The 24983-nt window shown below is 41.5% G+C and overlaps 1 protein-coding gene and 1 long non-coding RNA gene across 17 annotated transcripts in view; one reads left to right on the top strand and one right to left on the bottom strand.

Annotated features, from left to right (window-relative positions):
• CREB5 (cAMP responsive element binding protein 5) overlaps positions 1-24983 on the bottom strand; it is a 397399-nt gene that overhangs the window by 202686 nt on the left and 169730 nt on the right. The gene's annotated exons all lie outside the window — the stretch shown is intronic.
• LOC120399046 overlaps positions 18863-24983 on the top strand; it is a 67978-nt gene continuing 61857 nt past the window's right edge. For 3 of the 11 annotated variants that reach the window (XR_005594918.1, XR_005594917.1, XR_005594909.1), the window contains exons 1-3: positions 18877-18990; positions 23647-23822; positions 24363-24482. This is a non-coding gene — a long non-coding RNA (uncharacterized LOC120399046). Of the gene's footprint in view, positions 18991-21538; positions 21578-23646; positions 23823-24362; positions 24483-24983 lie in introns of all 11 variants that reach the window. The other 8 variants (XR_005594916.1, XR_005594915.1, XR_005594919.1 and 5 more) reach the window with 8 other exon arrangements.

Genomic DNA, 24983 nt, shown 5'->3' with positions numbered 1-24983 from the left:
CCCCCCCACCCCGCCATGGGTGGCTGATGGTGCAAAACGACTGCTACCCGTCGTCATCATCAGCCTATTGGCACATGGGGCAGTGCAAAAGGGCTGGTAACCATGCAGACTAGCATCCGTCAGGTCGATCAAGGGCGCCTGGCCCTAATTTTTCCTGGTAGATGGTGCAGTATGGCTGATAACCATCGTCATCATAGCAACAGGGGGCTGAGCTCTGTCAGCCCCCACCCTTCATGTGTAAAAAAAAGATTCAATTGCCCCTGGACTAGCAGAGGGATGCTGGGCTCCTCTCCTCCACACTCCTTACTGTCCTGTCTGGACTATCATAGCAGCTGGAGGCTGCCTTCCACTCATTTCTCACTAACAAGTCAGTGTGTCTTATTCCTGCATTCTTTATTACTTCATCACACAAGTGGGGGGACAATGCTACGGTAGCCCAGGAAGGCTGGGGGAAGAACGGAATCAACAGGTGGGGTTGTTGCAGGAGCACCCCCTGTGAATAGCATACAGCTCATAATTTCTGCAGGATCTGACACAGAGCAGCTGTGCTCTCTGATACAGTGGTTCTCTAGTACACTTGCCCATATTCTAGGCAGGACTGATTCTATTTTTAGATACCAAAAAGGAGGGATTGACTCAGGGAGTCATTCCCAATTTTGGCTTTTGCGCCCCTGGCTAAGAGCAGCCAGGGGCACTTATGACAGCAGCAAATGGTGCAAAACGACTGGTAGCCATGATCATCTTTTTACCAATTTATGGACTGGTAGATGGTGCAGTATGGCTGGTAACCATCTCTGCTGTCATGCAAAAGCAAAAGCATGCTGCTGTGTAGCGCTGCTGAATCGCCTCTGTCAGCAGCATCTAGTACACATACGGTGACAGTCACAAAAGGCAAAACAGGCTCCATGATTGCCATGCTATGGCATCTGCCAGGGCAATCCAGGGAAAAAAGGCACGAAATGCTTGTCTGCCGTTGCTTTCCCAGAGGAAGGAGTGACTGACGACATTTACCCAGATCCACCCGCCACAATGATTTTTGCCCCATCAGGCACTGGGATCTCAACCTGGAAATTCCAAGGGGCGGGGGAGGCAGCGGGAACTATGGGATAGCTACGGAATAGCTACCCACAGTGCAACGCTCCAGAAGTCGATGCTAGCCTTGGACCGTGGATGCACACCACCGATTTAATGTGTTTAGTGTGGCCGCGCGCACTCGATTTTATACAATCTGTTTTACAAAACCGGTTTATGCAAATTCGGAATAGTCCCGTAGTGTAGACGTACCCTAAGGAAGCAAATCTAGGAAGCAGTTAAGGTCACAAGATAAAAGCTTAAGGAAACAAATAGTTGAATTTTGTCCATGCGATATGGGTCCTTTTCCATCCCTTTCTTACTATTTAAGCTCTCGCTACATCAGTTTGTCTGTCACAGCACTGCCAACTTTCACAACTGTACTGTGAGTCTCACGATATTTGGTGTACTGTACTTCTTAAAGCCCCAATACCTGGAATCAAGTGATTTAATAAGAATCTCTGCTTTTATTTAAAAAGAAAACCAATTTCTAGTCTTCATGGGATAAGAAAAGTTTGAAAACATGACCAAAATATTCCCCAAAGGAACAAAAACCAGATAGCAAACTAAAAGAACCCCAAATGTATTATCTCATGTTTGCAGGGGCTGGCTCATGACTTTTTAATGATTAGGGTTGGGAATGTGGGTTCGTTCCTTCAGTGCAAATAATATGTTACATTTAAATGTGACAGGTCTATAGAATATAACATGGAAGTGCAGGAGATTACTTTAAGGGTGTTTTTAACTAAATATAAATGGGCAAGAAAAATCAGTGAGCTTAATGAGGTGATGGGAAAAAAGGATTCTAGATTTGAAATATTTAGCAGCAGTATTTCTGAGGTACAGTAAGAAACTTAAGGCCGTGTGGAGGGTGTTTCTGTGCTCAGTAATGACCTAGCTAAGTTCCAGCTAAAAATGAAGGACCTAGAGGACAGACTTGGATCAAACTTACATCTGTTGGGTGTGCCTGAAGTTTTAGAAAGAGATGACATGACAGAATTTTTACTTAAACTTTTTAAAGAGACAACTGCAGAGGCCTTGCCTATGATCCCTTTGGAAACTGTAAGAGTGTACTGTTCCCTACAGCCAAAACCAAACTGGGGGAATAAGCCTCAGACAATTATTATTACATATTTGTGTTGTCACAAGAAGGGGGGAATCATGTAGCATATAAGGAAGGTCAGGATAATAATGCAAGATTATGTTTTCTTGTTTGTCCCCAACACTATTTTTTTCAGGAACAGAAGGTTGAGATTATCCTCATACTTTGAGAAGTAATACTAATATTGGAACAGATCCTAGAGTCCTTACTTAGAAAATTCACAGTGATTCCCATGGGAATTTTGTCTGAGTAAGGACCACAAGGCCCTAAATGGGATAGGAACAAACAAAATAGGTGGGAAGGCAAATTGTTCTACCTCTCCTCTTCCCTTTCCTTTTTCAATTTTTTTGTGTGTGTCCTTGACTATAACAACTTGCACTCTAGCCTTTTTTGGTGGGATGAGTAGCTATCAGACGCTAGTCAGTTTTGTACAGCATATACTTTTGAAGCATAAACAAATACTTACATGTGAACTAACGTGAATACAGCATCAAAGTCTACCTTCAGATATGCTTGCTCAAAGATGCCATGGTGATGGGTACAGTAGAAGAACCAGAACAGAACAGAACTTTTATTGACATCAGTGGCGGCCCTTTCAAGATATATTACCCACCAAGACAGCTGTGCTCTCTGGAACAGTAAAGATGACAAAACTCAGGAGGACAAGACACACCACAGGTGGAGATGAAATTCTTTTGATCAAGGGGTTCAATTGTTAAAGGAGTTTCCAAAGAAGATCTCGCTTATCCAAAGCCTAACCAGTTTAGGGCATAGTATTTTGATAAAGCATATCCACCATAACAAGAACATTAAAGGGAACAGTGTTCTATTTTCTCCAAGCAGAGCCTCCTACAAATAGGGAAGGGAGAAGAAGAACAGAAGACTTCATCAAGTTCATTAGGGCTCATACTATAATCATCTTGTTTATATGGGAAGTACTTAGATTCTGTGGTAATGGTCACAACAGAAAAGTCTAAAATAGATCAAGTCAGATAGGTTTTGGATGGCAGATATAAGGGAAGGTTAGGGTGCTAGCCTTGGACTCAGGGGACCTAGATGCAAATCCCTCCACCACTGACTTCCTGTGTGACACTGCACACACCTCTCAGTGACTGATACATTGCCTCAGTTCCCCACCTGCAAAATGGGCAAAATAGCACTTCCTTACCTCACAGTGGTGTTGCAAAGATAAACACATTAAAAATAGTTAGGTACTACAGTAATGGGAGTCACATAAGTATCTAAAATAGAATGTGGCCAATCTTATTAATTTTGACTAATACATACATGAGGAAATGTTCTAAATTTATAGTTCTTTGCCTCAGTGATTAGGCAGAATTATGATATTGAGTATTGATTTCTAGAATTATGTGCTCTTAATGCAGTAGGAGTTGGAAGTCAGGGAACAGGATGGTTGGACTAGAGTGAGAAACTGAGATTGATTATACCAATTGCAATATATACCAGAACTATACATTAGAACTATACATTTAACTTTGCAAAATCAAGATGAAGGAGACAACAAACAATTTGGAAGGAGAAGCAGCTTATCCCATTTAGAGCCAGGAAAATGTTTAGATTTTGTGTATGTGTGTACGTGTTTTTTTAAAAAAGAAGTAGTCAAACTACTGTTAAATCATAGATTAAAAAATGCGTCATAAAGCACATTTTCAATTAACTATTTTTTTAAAAAGAAAGTACTATGTCTCACTTGTTTTTCCTTTTATCATTATTACTACTTATTTATATTATTATAGCACCTGAAGGTTCCAATCAGGGACTCACTGGACTATGTGTGGTGCAAACCAGTGGGCAGACATGGTCCCTGCCTAAAAGAAATACAATCCTCTTCCCACCTGCTTTTCCATATGCTCCATTCTTCTTTTTATACTTTGAGGAGTATTTTTTTACTCTTCTTCAATGTCCATGTTTTGCCGGAGAAGAGAGAGAGTTTCTGTTTGCCATGCTCCACAAACTGGCTCGGATTTAGGAGGAGGAGGGATTAGGCTTTGGATCACAATCAAATGGTATGCAAAAATCCGAGAGCTATGCTTATCACTAACAGGATACAAACTAATCCATTTCCACTGATGAAGCCTATGCAGCAATGCTATCACCTCTCGCTGTTATTTTTCCCCTCTGCATCAAACCCTTGACCATTGTCAGGTACTCAAATACTATGGTGATGCGAGTGTATAAAACTAGATAGCAAGATCAGATCATCCATACCTGTTAATAAGAGAGACTGTGCAAGGACACACCTCAGGCACACTCACAAATCCAGAGCTTCCAGGTTATGAACAATGCAGATGAAACCATCTTATCTATTTGCAGATGATGCTATCCTTTTTCTACATAAACCCCAAATTACTGTTACACAACTAGAATAGCACATGAGACAGTATTTGCAGTATCTGACTCCATACAAAACAACTGAAAATTCCTTCCCTGCAGACAAAGTTTTGGGTACTTCGGTCAGGGGTAACAATACTGTATCACCATACCTCACAAAGATCTCTCTGTCACACACACACTACACACAGATTTGAGGCTGTATGATAATTGAAAATTCAGTTTTCTATATGGGAGAGATCACGATATGCAATAGAATAGAATAATACCGACAGAATAATAATGGCAGATACTGGTGGCATCTCTGTGAAACCCATTTAAATTAGCCAAAATGTTCTACACAGAACAGGATTAAATTTCCCCCGAATGTCAAAACCAACTCTATTGTATTTGCCACTAATGTTATAGCCACACAGAGTCCCATCCAACACTCATTGAACTCAATAGGAATCTCTCCACTGACTTCAGTGGGCACTGGATCAAGTCTTAAGTGGGCAGTTAAAAGGTAAATGGGGAATACAAAAAAAGTGCTTGGTATGCCCTCATATCAGTGGATTTGAGCTTCCAGTTAGGATATGAAATACAAAATTTAAGTAGTAGGAGACTAAAATTTGTTATACTATGTCCAGAAAATATATTGCTCTTTTGAGAAACTACCAGACCAAATATAAACTCCTACACAAGGATGTCTATATGTATTTGCAAATAAGACATTCAGAGCAAATAGCTTATTTTAGGCAACTTTCACTGGTATGGATTCCAGACTACTGGAACCAACTACTCCAAAAACACTGAGTATTAGTTTTCTACAATCTGTTAACAAAACATGAAGAATGACACCACAAGAACAATTAAAACAACATAGGACACAAACAGAAAGTCATTATTTCCCACCAGTCTTCTGAGCTATGACAACCTCTCAAAGCTGCCCCAGTCCAACAAACATCAGCAAAACATTGTGCTTCATGGACTGAGCTATTCTCCTAACATCCTAATGTTGTCATATCAACACAGCTAATCTTCTCAATTGTCACACTGCCCATAACTTTCTTTTTTTGGGGAAGGTTATCTAGAAGGTCATTGAGAAGCAGCTCTGGCATTATCTAGAGCATTATCTTGAGCCCTCAGATTTCCTGGAGCCCTTTCAATCTAGTTTAAGAGCTGGTCAAGTTACAGATACAGGGCTATGGATTGGGTATTGCTAGTCTCATTGATCTATGGGCTTCTGCTGATGTAAAAAGGCTAAGTGTCCATTCTGATCTGATTCTTTCAGAATTATCAGTTGGCAGATTGACTCTGCTGCCTTCCCACTCCCCACTTTTTGTTGGTTACACTTAGGAGAGAATGCACTGCACTAACACTTGGGAGGCTAATCTCACTTTTACTAACTAGTATTAATAATTCTGTACCTTTCACAATCTTGAATATTAAGCAAGGCATCTCAGGTATCCAATTCGGGAACGGAACCTAGTTCTCCACTTTTGCAGACTAGATGACCAGATAGCAAGTGTGAAAAATCAGGACACTTTTTTTTAGGAGGGAAGGGGAGGGAGCAGAGGGTAATAGTTGCCTATATAAGACAAAGCCCCTAATAGCAGGATGGTCCTGATAATATTGGGACGTCTGGTCACCCTATGGCAGACTCTATTCTCAGACACTCAGCTGCACTGACTCAGTAAGAAACAGTACATCCACTGTACCAAATGAGCCAGGAGGCTGTGGTAAAAAATAGTGTGTGATCATGTAACTAAAGACTGTATCATAGAGTATACACACGACAGGATTACAGTTGTATGGACAACCCAAACTTTTAACATAGTTTTTGTATGCAACATTATCCAGAAAAGTGTAGCTAAAAACAAAAGTTCTTGCAGAAAGCCAATTAAACAATGAGACCCTTGCCTCACTGGAGGAAAAAATGGATACTAAAAATCCATGCATTATTGACAAAGCCCTTCCCAGAACTAGTTGGCTCTGAGCTCAACAAGATTATGCAGAGCTACTGAGACTAGCATATTGTACATACCCAGAAGTCATTCTGAATATTTTTTACAAGTTATGAGACATACAGGACACACATTTACACAACTGTCCTTGGTTTAGGGACACATTTTGTACACTCCTATTCTACCCGGCAACCAATCACAGAGATTGAATCACAGTCACTAACAACCAATAAATTAAATTAATTGCCATGTATCAAATTAAGATACCATCTCTTTGAAAGTTTACAAAAATGTTGTCAGGGAACATATTAATAATGCAAAACTTTCACTGGGGCCTATTGCAGGGGTTCTCAACCTCTTTCTTTCTGATCCCCTCCCCCCATATAAAAATTCCATGGTCCACTTGTGCCATCACAACTGTTTTTCTGCATATAAAAGCCAGGACCAGCGTTAAGAGGTAGCAAGCAGGACAACTGCCCGGGGCCCCACGCCACAGGGGGCCCCATGAAGGTAAGTTGCTCAGGCTTCAGCTTCAGCCTGGGGTGCAAGAGCTCAAGGCCCCAAGCTTCAACCCATGAGGTGGAGCTTCAGCTTTCTGCCCTGGGCCCCAGCAAGTCTAACACCAGCCCTGCTTGGCAGACCCCCTGAAACCTGCTTGCGGACCCCCAGAGGCCCCAGGACCCTTGGTTGAGAACCACTGATATATTGGAAAAGGCTGAAGGTGTGAAATAAAACGTTAAGTATTCTCGTAAATGTATTTTTGGATCTTATATAATCTGGAGTAACTATGGACAGTGCAGTTGAAACTGTACCATTTTGATACAACATCTGAACAGCTACTTTTTGTGTTCACTTAGGAACTAACATTACCCACATCCACAAAAAGTCAAAACAAAACTGAAAAATGAAAACAGATTGGCACATGAGGGATCTAGTGGGGATGCTTTTGAAATAAACAAATACTATCATGCTGTCGCACTAGATCAGTGATTCTGAAACTGTGTGTACAAAACATCATTGGACAGTGAATCCCTTGGTGATCTGCAGAATGAAACATTTTGAAATCCACAGTGTGGGGTCCGGGAGAGGATCTCTCTCGTGAAGTGCTCTGCAGAATGAAAAATTCACACGCCTCAGAGACCTATTGAAGATGACCTAAGGCCCGGCGTAGAGACCGCTACGATTCTTCCATTGACCTAGCCACTGCTTCTTGAAGGGGTGGATTTACTACAGCAATAGAAAAACCCTTTCCATCACTACAGTAAGCATCTACACCATAGTAGTGTATCTGCAGCTGTGCCGCTGTCGCATTGTAGTGTATGCATATCTTCAGCCCTGGTCTACACTAGGAAATTAGGTCAGTATAACTACTCTGCTCAGCAGGGTGAAAAATCCACACCCCTGAGTGACACAGTTAAACCAACCTAACCTCCTGGTGTAGACAGCGCTAGGTCAATGGCAGAACTCTCCTGTTGACTTCAGGGGTGGCTCTAGACATTTCGCCGCCACAAGCACGGCGGCATGCCATGGGGGCGCTCTGCCGGTTGCCGGTCCCGTGGCTCCGGTGGACCTCCCACAGGCGTGCCTGCGGAGGGTCCGCCGGTCCCGCGGCTTCGGTGGACCTCCCGGTGGAGCCACAGGACCAGCGGACCCTCCACAGGCATGCCGCCGAAGGCTGCCTGCCTGCCGCCCTCCAAGCTGACTGGCAGATCGCCCCCTGCGGCATACCACCCCAAGCATGTACTTGGCGTGCTGGGGCCTGGAGCCGCCCCTGGTTGACTTACCAATTGCTTCTCAGGGAGGTGGGTCACCTCCACCAACGGGACAACCCCTCCTGTTGGGGTAGGAAGTATCTACACTGAAGTGCTACAGCTGGGATAGGTCAGGGGGAAGAGAAGAGGATTGGGGACTGGGGCAGGGGGAGGGAAATGGGGTGGGGAAAAGGGTAGAGTGAGGAAGAGACAATGGGAAAGGGGGAGGAGGATAGGAGGAGGGAACAGTGGGGAGAGGAAGGGGATGGGGCAGTGGGGAAGAGGAATGAGATAGGACACGGGGAAGAGAAGGGGATCAGGGAGTGGGGAGGGGATAGGGGCTGGGGACAGTGGGGAGAAAATGGGGGATGGAGTGGAGAGAGGCTGTGGGCAGTAGGAGAGGGAGATGGGATAGGGAAGGGGAAGAGAAGGGGATCAGGAAATGGGGGTGTGGGGAGGGGTTTAGGGGCTGGGGACAGTGGGGAGAAGAAGGGGGGTGGAGTGGAAAGAGGCTATGGGCAGCAGGGAAGGGGGATAGGGGGGAGGCAATGGGCAAGGGGGATGGGATAGGGCAGGGGGAAGAGAAGGGGATAGGGAAATGGGGCAGGGGGGTGGAATCTCCCTGAGCATTTCACAGTCACCATCACCATCCTGGGCAGGTGATCTATAATGTATCCCTACTGCTATATTCTTATTATTCAAGCATGGAATTACTATCCATAGAGATTCTATGGTACAGTCTGGTTCATTTAAGATTTTTACTACATTTGACTATGCTTTTTTTCACATATAGTGCCACTCCCCCACCAGCATAACCTGTTCTGTCCTTCTATATATCTTGCACTGTTATTACCTTGCCCCATTGACTTATCTTCATTCCACCAAGTTTTTGTGATGCCTATTATATCAATATCCTCATTTAATACCAGGCACCCACATTCACCCATCTTAGCATTTAGACTTATAGATTTGTATACAAGCACCTATAATATGTCTCACTTTTCAGCTGTCTGCCTTCATGTGATGTAGTTGACTGGGACTCCTTTTCATTTGACTATTTCTCAGCAGAACCTGCCTGTACTTTATCATCTTCCATCCTTATTAGGATATAGCGAATCCCCATTAATATATCCTCCGCTATGGGATGTCTCTGTCTGAACTGCATTCTCCCCCGCACCTGTCAGCATTCCCCAGCCCTTAGTTTAAAAACTCCTCTATGACCTTTTTAATTTTACATGCCAGCAATCTGGTTCTGTTTTGGTTTAGGTGGAGCCCATCCTTCCTGTATAGACTCCTCCTTTCCCAAAAGGTAGCAGACTCTGGCATCCCCAGGCTTCCCAGCAGCTTTAGCCTTGCCTGCTATCTTCCCCACCCCATTTTACAAAGGTTCAGGTACCCCTGCCTAGCTACTGTCTCTCGGAGAGCTGGATTACCTACCCGACAGGAAAAACCTGCCCATTGGCATAGGTTTACTGCATTCATCACCGCAGTATGTAGGCATGAGGGGGTGAAATCCTGGCCCCACTGAAATGAATGGCAAAGCTCCCTTTGATTTCAGTGGAGTCAGAATTCCATCCTGGATATGTCAATGGGAGCAAGAAAAGGCCACAAGTAGTTGTACGTTTCAGTCTTGTGGAGAATGAAAGAATGTCCTGGTTTTGATGTTCGGAGGGGCAGACTTATTTGTAAACAGCCCAGAAAAATATATAATGATCATGAGATAATAGTAATGGATGAGGGTTTGCATTTTCCTTTTGCACGTTATAACAACTTACAATATCATCAGTCAGACATTTACACTGTAACAACTAAGCCTAGCCATCAAGCAAGGTAGTGCAGCCCAAACGGCAAACACATCGCCAAAACAAAAAACCCAATGACCCCACAACGTCTAATCTCATAACATTTACTTTAGCAGGTAAATGTTTGAAATTTTTCACTGCAGCAAATGTAGCAGCATTAGAAAATGGGTTGCTCTGTGGTTCTTTGCATGAATCAGTGATGGCCCACAGGTAGCTATTTTTAATTGACTGAAAGACAAACTCCGCCATGGGATATATTTTTACCATGGCCTCATCTTTCTTTCATTAACAATGAGAGGAGCGGTCTGAACAATAAAACACAATGTTAAGAGAGAAAGTAATCATGCGCTGCACTTCCAAGTGAGACACACACACACACACACACATACACTTCGCACCTTCGGAAGGAAGCGAGGCCTGACGGCCCTGCTACAAATCATGTCATCAAGGAAAAATAGTAGATTTGTTACCACTGACGCAGTCATCACTCAAGAGAGGCCGAGAGTTGGAACAGTGACAACTGAGTTGCATTACTAGGAGACTGGATGTTTTTCTAAAAGATACACTCTAGGAATTATTTGGGGGAAGTTCTATGGCCTGTGCTATACAGGAGGTCAAATAACATGATCACAATGGTCCCTTCTGGACTTGGAATCTATGAACGAGATTTTCCCAATCTCCATCAACACCAGCCTCCTGTACTATCCCTGCCTGGCTCCAGCCCTCACTGTTGGTACTCATTTTGATCAATAATTACAAAAAACAGAATAAATTTTGCATGTTTTCTTTCTCCTCCTCTGATTGCTGACTCACTCACTAGGCACTGTAACCAAGTTTTGTTTGTGGATAGTGATATGGAGATTACATAACATACAGACGCCTGACAGCATTAAAAATGCGGTGATGAAGCAAACTATCCCAAGAGATCGGCTTTCCCCGTTAAAAAACAATGCACTCCCTGACTCTGTTGATACTGAGAGATGTGTGCCTTTACATGGCCAAGGGCCTACACCTCATCAACAAACAAAGAAAAAGGATCATGTAGAGGAACTCCCCAGTTCACATTTATTTAACCCTTTGGCACCAGCTCTCTTTTTTCACCAGGCATCCTATTGCTGCCAAAGATAAATACTGGGACTGCCGGTGCCAAGGAGTTAATCTTCTTAATAATTTCTGGTTTTTATTGTCAGAATGACTCAGTTGCTTCCATTCATCTCTGGGCCAGTAGGTCACAGGGTTCAAATTCCACATCAAGATTTGGGCTCAGTCTCAATGCTGACTCTGAACTGCAGTACTAGGAGAGGAGGAATACTTTATATTGTTACAGATGCTGACTCTCCAATGAGACATTAAACTGAGGTCCCTTCGGCTAGCTCCAGTTACAACCCAGGTGGAAATTAATGAACCTTCGGCACTTTTTTTGCAGCATGGGGTATAAACCTGGTCACTTGCCCAGTACTCCCTCCCTTATTCAAACAGGCTCTAAAATTCAAGACTCTGTGTGAGCTTCTGCTAAATGCATAATGGCTATGTTGTAGGTTACAGAGTAAGTACAGTACTGGTATCTGACTCATTGTTTGGCTAAGTACAATTTTCATCCTTATGTATAAGAAATCAATACAGATGAGAAAGATTGAGAATGGACTGTTACCTGGCAGCTTTATTTGAGTTCTATGAATTAGCAACCTCTATTTCTCAATATACTGGGGTGTAAGTGGTAGTGGTTTACAGAAACATTTCTCTCATTTAAAACAATGGAGAGGTGTTCGGTTTTGTGCCCCAGGCCAGCTACCAGCTTGCCAGAGAGAAAGGAAGTGAGTGGGACTTTCCTGCCCAGCAGGGGAGCTGATATCTGGACACTGGGTTCCACCAACCTGTCTCCTGCTTCCCACTAGCAGCATTCTTTGAGGGTGGGGATGGTATCTGGACTAAGCCCTCTATTAAGAAAGAGCTAATTCTAAATAAAATCTCTTCTTCTGGTTTTCCCTGAAACGACATTGCTTTGCCTCAGGAAATAGGAACCTGATGAAACATAAACCCAACCCAAAGGAGTTTGTTTCAACCTTTCACCCACTACTTCCTTGCATGTCGAGAGGGAAGCAGAGAGGGGTGAGGGTGAAAGAGCATTAGAGCTTGAACAAGTGTTTCCAAATGTTTTGCAGTTATTCACAGTTCTCAGCTCTCCCCCTCCACTCCACCAGCCCTGCTACATAAAGTATTTGAGCGTAGCTATCCAATCAAAAAGGAAGCCTCTTTTCCCTTTCAGAGAAACCCATATGTTTTATTACAAGCTTTATAATGCATTAGGTCTTGATTAGGATAACTTGGCATAAGTCAACGTGGTAGATTAGATGAAAACGATGCAGCTGAAGATTTCCCACAGAGTCTGGTAATCCCTGTGATATTGTTTGCTAGGTTCATGAATCCAGTAAACTACAGCTAGACTAAAATGAAAGATTAACAAAACTTCCCTCCGACTACCCCCTGCCTTCAGTACAAAAGCAGCAGATTCGTTCCACTTCACTTTGTGTGCAAAATAGGTCTGAAATGTGGTATTTAAAATTATTCCCAAGGTCACATCTGCTGAACTAAGGAGGCATGAGCTGGATAGTCTCTCCTGCTCAATCTCTGTGAGAGACTTTGAAAGTTAGATCATTTTGGTGGGGGAAGGCAGAAAGAATACTCTTCTAATTCTTCAAATTGTTCGTGTTTAAACATGTTATTTAAAAAGTGTATTTATCACTGAAGTTATCTTTTTCCTAGAGTTTTTGACGATGTAAAATTGCCAGTAACACAAATTCAACCCAACGTGTTCTTCCATTGGTTTCAATTGGTTGAATTCGGCCCATTATCTCTTTATGTTCTGTACAGAAATAGTATGAGAACATAGCATGCGTATACAACAGAAGACAATGCATCAAGAATAGCTATACTGTAAACAAACTTTATAGCATACAGTTAGGAGTTTCAACACCATTTTGTTACTGACTCGCTGTGTGCCCTTGGGAAAGCCATTTAACCTTTGTGGGCCCGATTCTGATCTCGGTTCCACTAGTTTTAACCAAAGAAACCAGTGGAACTGAGATCAGAGTTGGGTCCAGAGAGATTAAGTGACTTTCCCAAGGTCAGACAGTTATTGACATAGGAACCTGGTTTTCCATTTCTTCGTTTTCCCATCTGTAAAATAGGAACAATATGTATTTATTCACACGGGAGCTTTGAGTACTAATTAGTTATTATTTGGACAGTACTTTGAAGTTATAAAGTGTAATACAGACATCTGAATACTATCATCAATGTACGCGTTTTCAGAAAAAACAAAAAGTTGCCACAACATGCTTTAAAAAACAAATGCAAAGTCAAATCTTTTAGTCAGAGTTGGGGGGGGGGGGAAGAGATGTCCTATTATTTTTTGCTACTTTATCAATAAGAATGTTTTAGGAATATGTTGTTGGATTTTCATGCATGGCAGCTTTCAAGAAAAAAGAAGACTCAGCATTCATCTTCAGAAAATCAGATCCCCTTAAGATTGACACCATAAAGTACCTAAAACTGGAGCACTCAAGCACAACATTGCTAACTTCCATAAGAGTCTTTCAATTTTTGGTATTTTTCTTAAAGCCCCCATTCCCACAGCCATTTGACTACATAAGAATCTCATCGTTCATTTAAAAAATAAATTGAAAAGGTTTCTAGCCCTCAGGGTTGCAAAGAAAAGTTAGAACACATGACCCAACTGTGCCCTAGAGAGCCAGAAGGCAAATAAAAAGCATCCCAAATTTTGAAATTTTGGCCTTAATGACACGTGCAAGATTACACAACAAGTCAGTGGCAGTGTCTAGCATCCCATCCCCTCGCCTTCACTAAAGGTGCTAAAGAAACAGTAAATGCAGTTTACAGTGAATGTGATTAACATTTCAGTTCCATATGTGTGAATGAACATGATCTTCAGTAAAGGCTTATAGGACAGTGGACTTTACACGTTACTGGCTATTTATTAATGTTACATGGTTTGTCATACTCTGTGAGAAGCATGATTTTTTCGCCACCAAAGGAGGTTTCTGACTGACTTGAAATTAACATGAGTCTCCCTGCACCCCTTTATTATTTGTCCAAAGGAAACTAACATCAGTATAGCTCTAGGACCTGAATTTGCATGTGCTCTGGCAGAGTCTGCAAGGGAGTCTGAACATTTATTTTGCAAGTTTCATAAAAACAGGAGCAGTTAAAAAAAATTCCCAGTAACACAGAGTGCATATTTAAAAGGAAGAGACCAGTCCTCAAAGTGAAACAATTTAAAAGTAGCCCAATTTTGAATCTAAATGGCAAGGGGCTCTGTGCATGTGCGAGGTCTCCCCAACGTCATCCCCAAAGGCCTGGAAGGTATAGAGAAGGCAGAGTTCCAGACTTCCCACATGGGGCAGTGGCAGGAGTAAAGCTATTACAAAGCCATACCAAATCAGCTGCTGAGGGAAATAGCTATCTTACCCGGGATTGCAGTTGTGCTCCTAAGTCAGGAAGTCTGGCTCATTCACTGATCTCCAACTGGCTCTGTGCCATGGAACAGAGTGGAATTTGGCCCCCTAAGTCTCTTTTTTTTTTCCTCCCAAAAATTCTTTCTTCAGGATGGAGTCTATGAGAACAATAGACATTTTACAAAAATCTGTGGGCCTGATGCCCTTCTCTTAATCGGGCAAAAATCTCACTGAAGCCATTGGGAGTTTTTGTTGTGCAAAGCATAGGATTGAGCTCAGTGTGAAATTTACCTATGGAATGTCCCTGAATTCCTCCCAGAGGTGGTGCTAGCCCAGTGAGGGCCCTAAGCAGGACTTTTCTGGCCCATCTCCCCCACACACAACACATAATAAAAAGCAAATAGGAGGCTCCCTTGAGCTGCTCAAGGCCCTACACAATTGCTAAGTTTGCTTATGCCTAATGCTAGTTCTGCCTATTGCCTTTGGAGGTAAACTATACCACTTTACCAAAGTTAGAAGCACTCGGGGGGCAGCAATAGTGATAGAGGAAGGGTGGTCCAGTGGTTGCAATACTACTGTAGGTCTTTGGAGACCTGGGTTTGATTCCCTACTCATCCATAAACTTCCTGTGTGAACCTGGGCAAGGCCTGTTTAGTTTCTCTGTGCCTCAGTTCCCAATCTGTCAAATAGGTACTTCCCTACCTTGCAGAGATGTTGTGAGAGTAAATACATTAATGGGTGTGAGAACTTTGAGATCTACTAATGAAATGTACTGCATAAGAAGAAGGTATTATACTTAGCTGGCCCTTCACATCTCCCCCTGTGATATTCAGCATAGGGGAAGAGCTCAACATCTGTATGCAATTGCTTTTTGTAAGCAAAAGGGGAAACAAAGTAGCAAACAAACTAAACCTGCACCAGTTTGATGTTGATTTGTTATGCCTATGAAATGAACATAGAATGAAAGAGAACTAAAAGCACTTGGCAAATGAAACAAGAAAATCAGCAGGCAATTTATTTATCTATTGCCAACCAAACACTGATTTTCTCAGTCTCGTATATTTTTGTTCTTATTTTGCCCAGGATTTTCAATGCCAGTATCTTACAGGTGTTTGACCACTAATACAAACTGTTGGTTCTGCAGTATATCCAGATTTACCCTGCAACACTCCACAAATAAAAACAAACTGCAGATTAAGGCCAAATTTTAAACTAGTCGTTTTAAACATCTATTTAAAAGGTAAAGAATCGCTATTGCATTGCTAAAAGCTGAAGACACAATTACAACAAACATAAATATACCTTTAAGGGACAGAGAAAAAAATGTTGGATGCAGTTGCAATCAGTCTTAATTCATTCTTTATTGCTGCTCTGGTTCTGTGTTATTTGAGCTGGTTTAACTGTTAAAAGCGTTTCAAATGTTCACATGGTCTGCATTAGGTTACCGAATAAAAGTAAGTACAATCCACCAAATGTAACTTTCTGAAATGCAAACCACATGAATTTGATTTCTTTGTGATATAACTTTAATTGGGTTCAGAGGTCTTTCAGACTTACCTATCTATTTGCTCTCTGATGGCCCGATCTGATAAGGCTAATACAAAGAATCTGAGAGCGCAATCTGAACTGCTGGCTCTCAGTTACAGTACATGGCTTTCCACTGTATGGTGACAGCACTTGAATCTGGTCCCTTTTGAGATTACAAATCCAGACCCTTTTAGGGCTACAGCCCCCATCAAACTGGAAGTAGCCGGGTGTTCCATCTGGTCATTAAAGACTTTGCTCATGTGCAATCCTGCAGTCTCAGTGTGTGTGTATGGTGTGCATATGCTGAGTGTTTTACACGATCAAATATCATGCATCAAATATCAAACACACATTGGCATGTTCTCTGTTGTAATAGTCTCATACAAAACTGACTGGAAACAAGAGTTGCTGCCAAACATGAAATCTGCAATGACAGATTGGCATTCTGGATTACAACTATTTTTGGGTTTCTGCTCAGTAGCCAATACATCGTATTGCCTTAGGGGTGCTGACTCATTATTTGCTCACCCTTTCTCCTCTGTGGTAGTTTCTTGTCCCCCATTCCCTTCTGGGATGAAATGGTAGTATTTCTGCTCATGTCCTGGGTCTGTATCCCTACTGCTAAAAAGTAATGCATATTGAAGAACGAATTTTCATACTTCTCTGCTACTGTGGCCCAGTTCTGACACAGAGCCACATCCGCATGAGAGAACACCTCTGCTACAATTCTGAGCAGAGTGGCTCACGAGGCGCAGCGGATGGCCTGTATGTGGTTACAGGATGTTCTTTGGTTATCTTTTTTACAGAGCTTCTTGGGGTCTGAAAAATCATTTGAATGGTAAAAGAACTGCAAGTCCTTTTGACTAAGGTTGCTAGCTTTCTGACTTTTGGAATGGAGAATACTTATTTTTTAAAGAGCAGTATGAAAAAATATTCAAGTTGCTCACAGTTATTTTGGGACTCCTCCGTGATCAATAAATCAATAAATAATTAGTTTAATATCTGATACTGAAAACTATTGATCACCTTAACACCACAATTTGGAACTGTCTAGAAATAAAGGGCTCATCAAAATTTGAAGAGTTTACAGTTTCTAAAGGCTCATAGAAATTAAAGAGAGCTATTTATTTCTTAGAAATTTTGGACTTGATCTTGCAGTCCTCACTTGGACAAAAGTTCCCGCTGCAGTTAATGGAAGTTTTGTCCAAGTAAGCAGATGCATGATAAGGTCCAAAGAAATGAATAATCATAAAATATTACAGAAAGTCACCTAGTTCAGTAAAAGGAATTTTTACACCTGAGAAAACTGTTTGCTTTTTAAAATACAAGTTCTAAACTTTTGGAAAAGTTTTACATCTTTCATCATGAAACCCCCAAGAAGTGTCCATGGTGTCCTGGGGCTCTCTCATCAAACATTCCTTACTAATAGTGATTTTCTCCAGAGTAATTTCCTGCTGTGCGCGCGCGCGCACACACACACACACTTCTACCATTGCACAGCTCTACCATTACACTCACAAGGTTTACAAATAAACATTCTTGGCAGCCTTGTTTTGGCATTCTGTCCACTATAGAACCATGCAACAGAGAAGCCTGTAAACATAGCAGGAGTATCTGTGCTTTCCTGATGAATCACATGCAAGCAGAACATGGCAGGGGCAGGAAAGATATAATACAACAGTGACAGGTATTATGCAGTATCTATTGTCATTGCAGGAAAGGTCTGTTGGCTTTCGGTTATTTATGCGGTCTTTGAGGACTGAAAAAACACCTCCCCAATCTAGTCATAGGGAACAGTGAACTGACTAAAACATGTTTTCACCCATTATTCAAACTGAATCTGAAATGAACTTTTTTGAGGTTTGAAAACATTATTAGCTTTTTCCTTGTCTTTTTTCCCACCTAATTTTTTGTTCTCTCTGCATTTCTGGTGGGGCTTGATATGTTTATGTATTGTTTGCATTACAGGAAGTATCTGGTTGTCCCAAACAAAGATGTACAAGAAAGCAGCAAATTAAAGACAGTCCCTGCCATAGCAAACTAACTGACTAGGAGACTGGAAGCACAAGAATTAAATAGATAAACCTATTATTGTGGGTTTTCAAACTCAATTTTGCTAACCCACGTAGTACCCACTTAGTTTAAAAACATTTTCAGTAAGCAGCCAAACTTTTCTACTGAACTCACTGGGTTTGTTGTATCAAGCCCTATGAGAACTTCCAAAGTTTAAGTTTACTCCTCACTATTAATCACTTAAAAATTATAAAGCTAAAATGAAAGTAAAATGTTCTTATGATCTTCAAGATTTTGTTTGGCAGGGAGATAGTCAGTACCAGAAGTGTGCGAGATCTCATCTCTCTGTGCTTCCTCCAAATTCTGGAACTGAAGAAAACCAGCAGCCACAGACCCCAGGGCTTTGAAGGATGAGAGAACTCTATCTGACCTCTGAAAAAATGTTGTCTGTTACCCAAGGTATATTGAACAGGTGAAAAATTCTCTAACAACTGTTCTAAGGTGCTCCTTAATCTATCCAATGGGGCGAGTTAGCCCCAGTTAGCTTGGCCTTCAGAAAGAAAGCCCAGACTGGAAACCGACACCAACTTTCTCATGGCCACTGGGCTGAACCTTGTTTACCACATTTTAACTCAGTGTTGAACAAATCCTTTGAGTCATAAGTTCCATATCGGAACAATGGAACTATGAAAGAGCCCAAGGGAAAGCTGGCAACAAGCATGGATTTTCATCTCTGTCATGGAGCCCAGAATTCATACCTCATAATCCCTCGTGGCATCACTTCAGCATGTGTTGTGACACAGACAAGAGAACTCACTAACATCACTTTCCACCAATAGTGGGGTTTGCAACTGCCCAGCATGCAGTGTGCTGCTTTACTACTTTACCGCAGAAATGTGATCCTGCTTCTGATACTGATGTCCCCAACAGACAGCATATAAGAACTCAGAGGTATTCTAGCTCTCTTTTTTAGATGGGCCTGGAACCCATGGTAGAAAGGGAAGAAGAAAATAAAATGTGCTACAAGGAAATTTTAAGAAATCAAAAAGAGATAAAAAGTTTTCCACAACATGTCCTTTAGACTCGGTAGTGTATGACCTAGCTCTCATTTTAATAACCTCTAAATCACATATGTTCAGTCCAGGCTGAATTTAAAACCTGTACCATGTAACCTCAGGCAGGGGCGGCTCTAGGTATTTTGCCGCCCCAAGCACGGCAGGCAGGCTGCCTTTGGCGGCTTGCCTGCGGGAGGTCCCCGGTCCCACGGATTCAGTGGCGCGCCTGCGGGAAGTCCGCCGAAGCCGCGGGACCAGCGGACCCTCCGCAGGCATGCCGCCAAAGGCAACCTGCCTGCCGCCCTCGTGGCGACCAGCAGAGCACCCCCTGCGGCTTGCCGCCCCAAGCACGTGCTTGGCGTGCTGGTGCCTGGAGCCACCCCTGACCTCAGGCCAACTAACTACATGAAATAAGCCCAAATCAAGAATATTAAATGAGATTCTACAGGAAATTGGCTCAATTTTGACCACATTCTTTATGCATTTAAATCTGTGATTCATTTCTTAAATTTTTATATAAATATTTTAAATATAATGGCTTGTTTAATTTAACAAAAAACATTTTAAAACTCCTAAAGAATCTTGCCTATCTTTGGCCCATTCATCTGATGCTCATTAACACGCCCCAAAACATTGCACTGAGTGACTCACAATAATAATCTCTGGAAGAAGTTCAACATATCCAAAGAGGAAACTCTTACAGGGACACTAAGCCCGCGGTTCCTTTCTCTAAATACAAAATGGGGAACTGAGAACATAGGCCTGATCCAGTGCATGCAGGTGCTGTGCAAGTTTCCCATTCACAGCTCTGCCGATATAGCTCCCTATTACCATACCATTCAAATAGCTCTGCCGATATAGCTCCATATTACCGTACCATTCAAATCTCCAACCTCTCTTCAGTAGAGACTGCCAATCATTATAAGCTATGCCAAAACTGGTGGTGTTTTTGTGCTGTGGACAAATGTTCCCTGGGTACATGACTGGGAAATTCAAGCTCCACTCCATTAGCAAACTTAAACCAGAATCTATATTATTGTCATGCTATGGTTTTAATATAAACCACTTTTAGAAACTGCACTTGATTACAGTTTGCATGTGTTAGAAACTAAAAAAAATACAGTAAATTTCCAACTTAGTAATGTTTAAAACATTCTCTAGAGTGTCCAAGATCTATAACATCCACTGGAATTTATTTATCGTAACAAAGAAAAACATTGTCCTTTAATATTAACCTGAGCCTCTTCCTTATCATTACAACATGCTGTTTCCTTTCCTTATTGGGAGTTGTGTGTGTGCATGTCAGTGGGAGAATCCCACTGAGTTTAACATCAGAACTGAATGAAAAGGAAATAATGTCCATATATTATTCACCAAAAGCTCTATATCTTCAATGGGCTTTGTTATTTCCCCAGGGCTCCAGCTCTGATACAACTTTCATTAACATGAGATTCTGTGCAGAAATGCATGTTTAATTGATTTCTGAATACTTTCAGACACTATGTTGTACATTGCAATTGAGCCAGTATATTGTATATTGTAATTGGTTGGAGATAAAAAAAAATCCGTTCATAATTACATAATTATTACAATTAGATGTATATTGCAAAAAATATTCACTGACAAACTAAGGGCAGGTCTACACTAAGGGCGGGGGTCGAACTAGGGTACGCAAGTTCAGCTACGTGAATAGCGTAGCTGGACTCGAAGTACCCTAGTTCGAACTACTTACCCGTCCAGACGCCGCGGGATCGAAGTCCGCGGCTCCAAGGTCGACTCCGCCACTGCCGTTTGCAGTGGTGGAGTACTGGAGTCGACCGGAGCACGCGGGGAGTTTGAACTATCGCGTCCAGATTAGACGCGATAGTTCGAACTCCGAGAAGTCGAACTCACCGCGTCGACCCGGCAAGTAAGTGTAGACTAGCCCTTAGTTTGATGGTGTTTGTGTCCCTTTTGTGTTACATTATTGCACATATTATACATGAATAAATTTATTAGCCAGAAAGTTCACAGAAACAGGGACTTCCAAGTGAACTCTAGAGAATCTTCACAGAAAGAAAATTATGAATTCACAAACAAAAATAGTAACACCAGAAACCTGATTCTGGGCTTCATCCTGCACCCTCTGATGTCAAGGAAAGTGTGGCCATTGACTTTAGTGATTGCAAGTTCAGGTCCTCTCGAAATTACAGCATTCTCAATGAGCTGCTCACAACAATTTACAGAACAAGAATAATTCAATGAAATAATCTGGTTCAACAGTAATTCCAAATTCCAAATCATAAGCCATTTGGGGAAATATGAAAAAAGAAAAATTGGCCACAGTCATAAAAAAACCATTTACTGTCAGCCCTAATAATTGCACAGACGTGAGAAACCAAAAGCAGGCTACAGAACCTTCAGGTATGGAACTGTTTGATGCTAACTCTATTATTTCTATCTAGTCAGAAAAAAAACTGGAGCTGGAACGAGAGAAAGAGAAGGTACAGAGATATAGGCAGGGAAGAGAAAAAAACAAAACATGCACAACTTTTTAGGAAAGTGAATTTGATTTCATATATTCATGTTCCTCTATTGCATTTTCCTGACATACATCCTATACCTCAGTTATTTTAGAGGAAAGGAGTGAGCTGGCTATTTTGAGTCCTCACATTTATATTACTGGATATTTGGGATGTTACAGTTAAATAACCACAGGAAGAAAAAGAAAATAACCTAAGACTCTCCAGGAAGCACACACAAGTCTGCAATGGCTAACAGCCAAGTGGAAACCCACTTCTTAACTTAGTTGGAGAATTTGTCTACTGAAAACATTTTGAAGTCCTGCTAAATATGTATGGACCTTATCACAGCACTTCACTTGCACCAGAGAAAGTTGGTAACAGCACACAGATTTCTCCCTTTGTTTTTCTCCAAAATAAATCAGAAACATTATGCCCTGGCAGAGTTCTACTGTGTTCACGTGAGTAAGATTCTGTGACAGCAGAATCAGGATCTAAGGGTGGAGATTGTTCCCAAAAAGCAATCAGACTGGCCCCCCGCTGAAGTCGGTTTTCTATGTCAGGCACCATCCCTCCATCCATCAAGAATGCACACATTTAAATTCACCATCAGGTTTTACCTAATAGCCAGTACCGTATTAAGACAGTTTAAAATAATAACCATTCATGTGGAACTTTGACAAAAGTTTCCTGAACACTTAGATACAATAAAACTATTTGTTCTCTATCACCAATAGTTATTTCATTTTAAAAAAATATATTTATCTGATATAATTATCTTTGATAAATCCTTGCTAACTCATACCTACTAAGTAGTGCTTTGCAAAATGCATACTTAACTTATCCATAAATATCATATCAAACATTTCTTAATATGGGGCCACATTATGTGATTGATTTTTAAGCAAAACACTTCATTTAAATTAATGGGGAGTTCTATTTATTCATAGATTCCAAGACCAGAAGGGACCATTGTGATCATCTAGTCTGACCAGTTCTATAACAAAGGCCAAAGAGCTTCCCCCAAATAATTTCTCGAGCAGATGGTAAAATATGACACATAAATGTTCCTAGACCCACCTTTTCCTAGACCCTCTCTCTGACCAATCATCACTGTTTTTCAATCACATACAGGTAGAAAATAATCATTAAGGCTTTGCTTAATGAAACTTACATCCTTTGCTAAATCCTTTAAGATCTACTGATGAAAGAAGTAAGCATTATTATTCACTACATCAATACCGAATCCGATTATTCTCTTGGAAAAACAGAGCAGTCTATAACTTTTTACTGAGTAGCAAGAAAGTAATCAGGGTTCTTCAGAATACATAAATCTCTTCTCTGCTTTGTACTCATTCATTTCTACTAGCAAGTCACCACCACCACCACACATTTTATCATTTCTTTGAAATTATATGGGGTGAGGCAGCATCTCAAGGCATGTTTGCTCTCCACAATCTGCAAATTAATTTGCTTTTGCAGCAGAAAGTAGAGCAGACATACACCAGCAGACAAAAAGAAAGGTCTATATTGTTTGATTTAGAGTTTTACTGCAGATTAGCTACGAATCATAAGGGGCTGACACTTGGATAAATCACATATTGGGATCACGCATTAGAGCATGTTAATGGGAAGCCTGTGTGACGAAGAGCAGAGCTGTGCACTTCAGCTGTGCAGAAATCTAATAATCTTTCCTGCTCTAGGAAAAACTTGACCTGTTGTATCAAACCCACTGTGACTTCAAGACGCTTTTCCACCCGAAAGTGATTTTACATCTGTTTTAGTTCAAAGAAGGGTGTAAATTTATTACTATAAATTTTGAGGACACCTTTAGAAAAGATTTGTACAGTATACATATCTACTGAATGTATGTAAGAGGTACAGATTGTCAGAGTTAAGTAAATCTGTATTCCCTGACTATCAAGTGTATCACCTACATTATAACTGTTACTGAGATGTGAGAATTGACCCAATTCTATGAGGTATCAATACTTTTGGTTGGACATTGTAACAGGTCCAGTACACTATAACATCACATTTTTGTTGATCAGTAGGACAAGTTTTCTAAAGAGACAACCTAAGACTCCCTTCTCCACAGAGAGATTGAGACTAAGCCTAGGAATGCCAACCAAGCCTGACACAGAAAACATCAATGTATAGAAAAAAGGAGGAAGAATAGCAGCTAAAGGTTGGGAAACTTACAGCACCACAATCACACACACAAAAGGTATAAAAACTCAAGGGATAAAAAATGTACAAGGGAAATTTCTGCTAACATGGAAAGAGCTTCCTTCTAGTAAGAAAAAACAACAATAATAAAAAACTGCACCACAAATTCACACAACAGCTTAGGTGCCACATTTTTAAATGAGAAATTAATGACTCATTCCAAATTAGCAGAGGCATTTTCAACGAGAGAGAGTATTCATTAGTAAATTTAACCCACATTATTATACACACACACACACATATACACACTTACACTTCAGTACGGGGGTTAATTTCAAAAGTCAGATAAGAAGTGTACAGAACTGTCTCCATTCCCGGTTGACAGACTATTTATTATATAGCTACTGATCTTCCAATCACTCCCCTGAAGGTCATCTTGATATACCTTATTGCCCAGAATCTCCCTGGGGACCTTACAGTAAGAAACAGACATTGGGGAGGTAAGGGAGTATATGGTTTTGGATGAGTGAGAGATGTTATTAACCCTATTGTACACTGGCTGAGCCACTGGTGATGTTTCTTTTTCTTCTTGACTCAGCAGAGTCAGAAGGCTCTCAGAGGATTTAAGTCAGCAGCTCATGAATCTTCTCAATGCAAACAACCAGGAGAAGTAGTAGTAGGAGACAAAGGGAGGAGTTCTCAAGCATGTGTTGTGTAGGTGTGTATGCAGATCTTGGCAAGCACCAATCAACTATGGGGGAGAGGAGTGGTGGGAGGGGGCAGGAAATGGCCTGAAAGAAAGTTTTGTTATGCTATATTTCACACACACCCATAATACCATACTTCCTTATTAGAATTTTATTGGGCACAACCTTTTTCTATGGATGCTTCATTTGTAATCATTTCACCTGAGTGTCACGGAGTGTCAGCTTGTGGCTGATGCTTATAGCGTTGTAATGGAATTCCAGCTCAAGCCTGTGATATGAACTAATGGCAGAAAAGGGGAGAGTCCATACCTCATGCAACTAAGGGTCACTGGACCAAGATTACAGCCAGGAAGGATGAGGAAGTCTCCCAAAGCTTGGAGGCATGGATGGGGACGTAGATGGTCTCCTAATCTGCTGTGCCCCCCTATAAACCTATTAGATCCTTATATCCCTCTGTGTGGCCACTAACTCTCCATGCCCCGCATCATGGAGCTGTCCTCCCCCAGGAGAAC

Source organism: Mauremys reevesii, linkage group 2 (assembly GCF_016161935.1).
Source record: "Mauremys reevesii isolate NIE-2019 linkage group 2, ASM1616193v1, whole genome shotgun sequence".
NCBI classification, from domain to species: Eukaryota; Metazoa; Chordata; order Testudines; family Geoemydidae; genus Mauremys; species Mauremys reevesii.
This window is presented reverse-complemented; position numbering and strand designations above follow the sequence as displayed.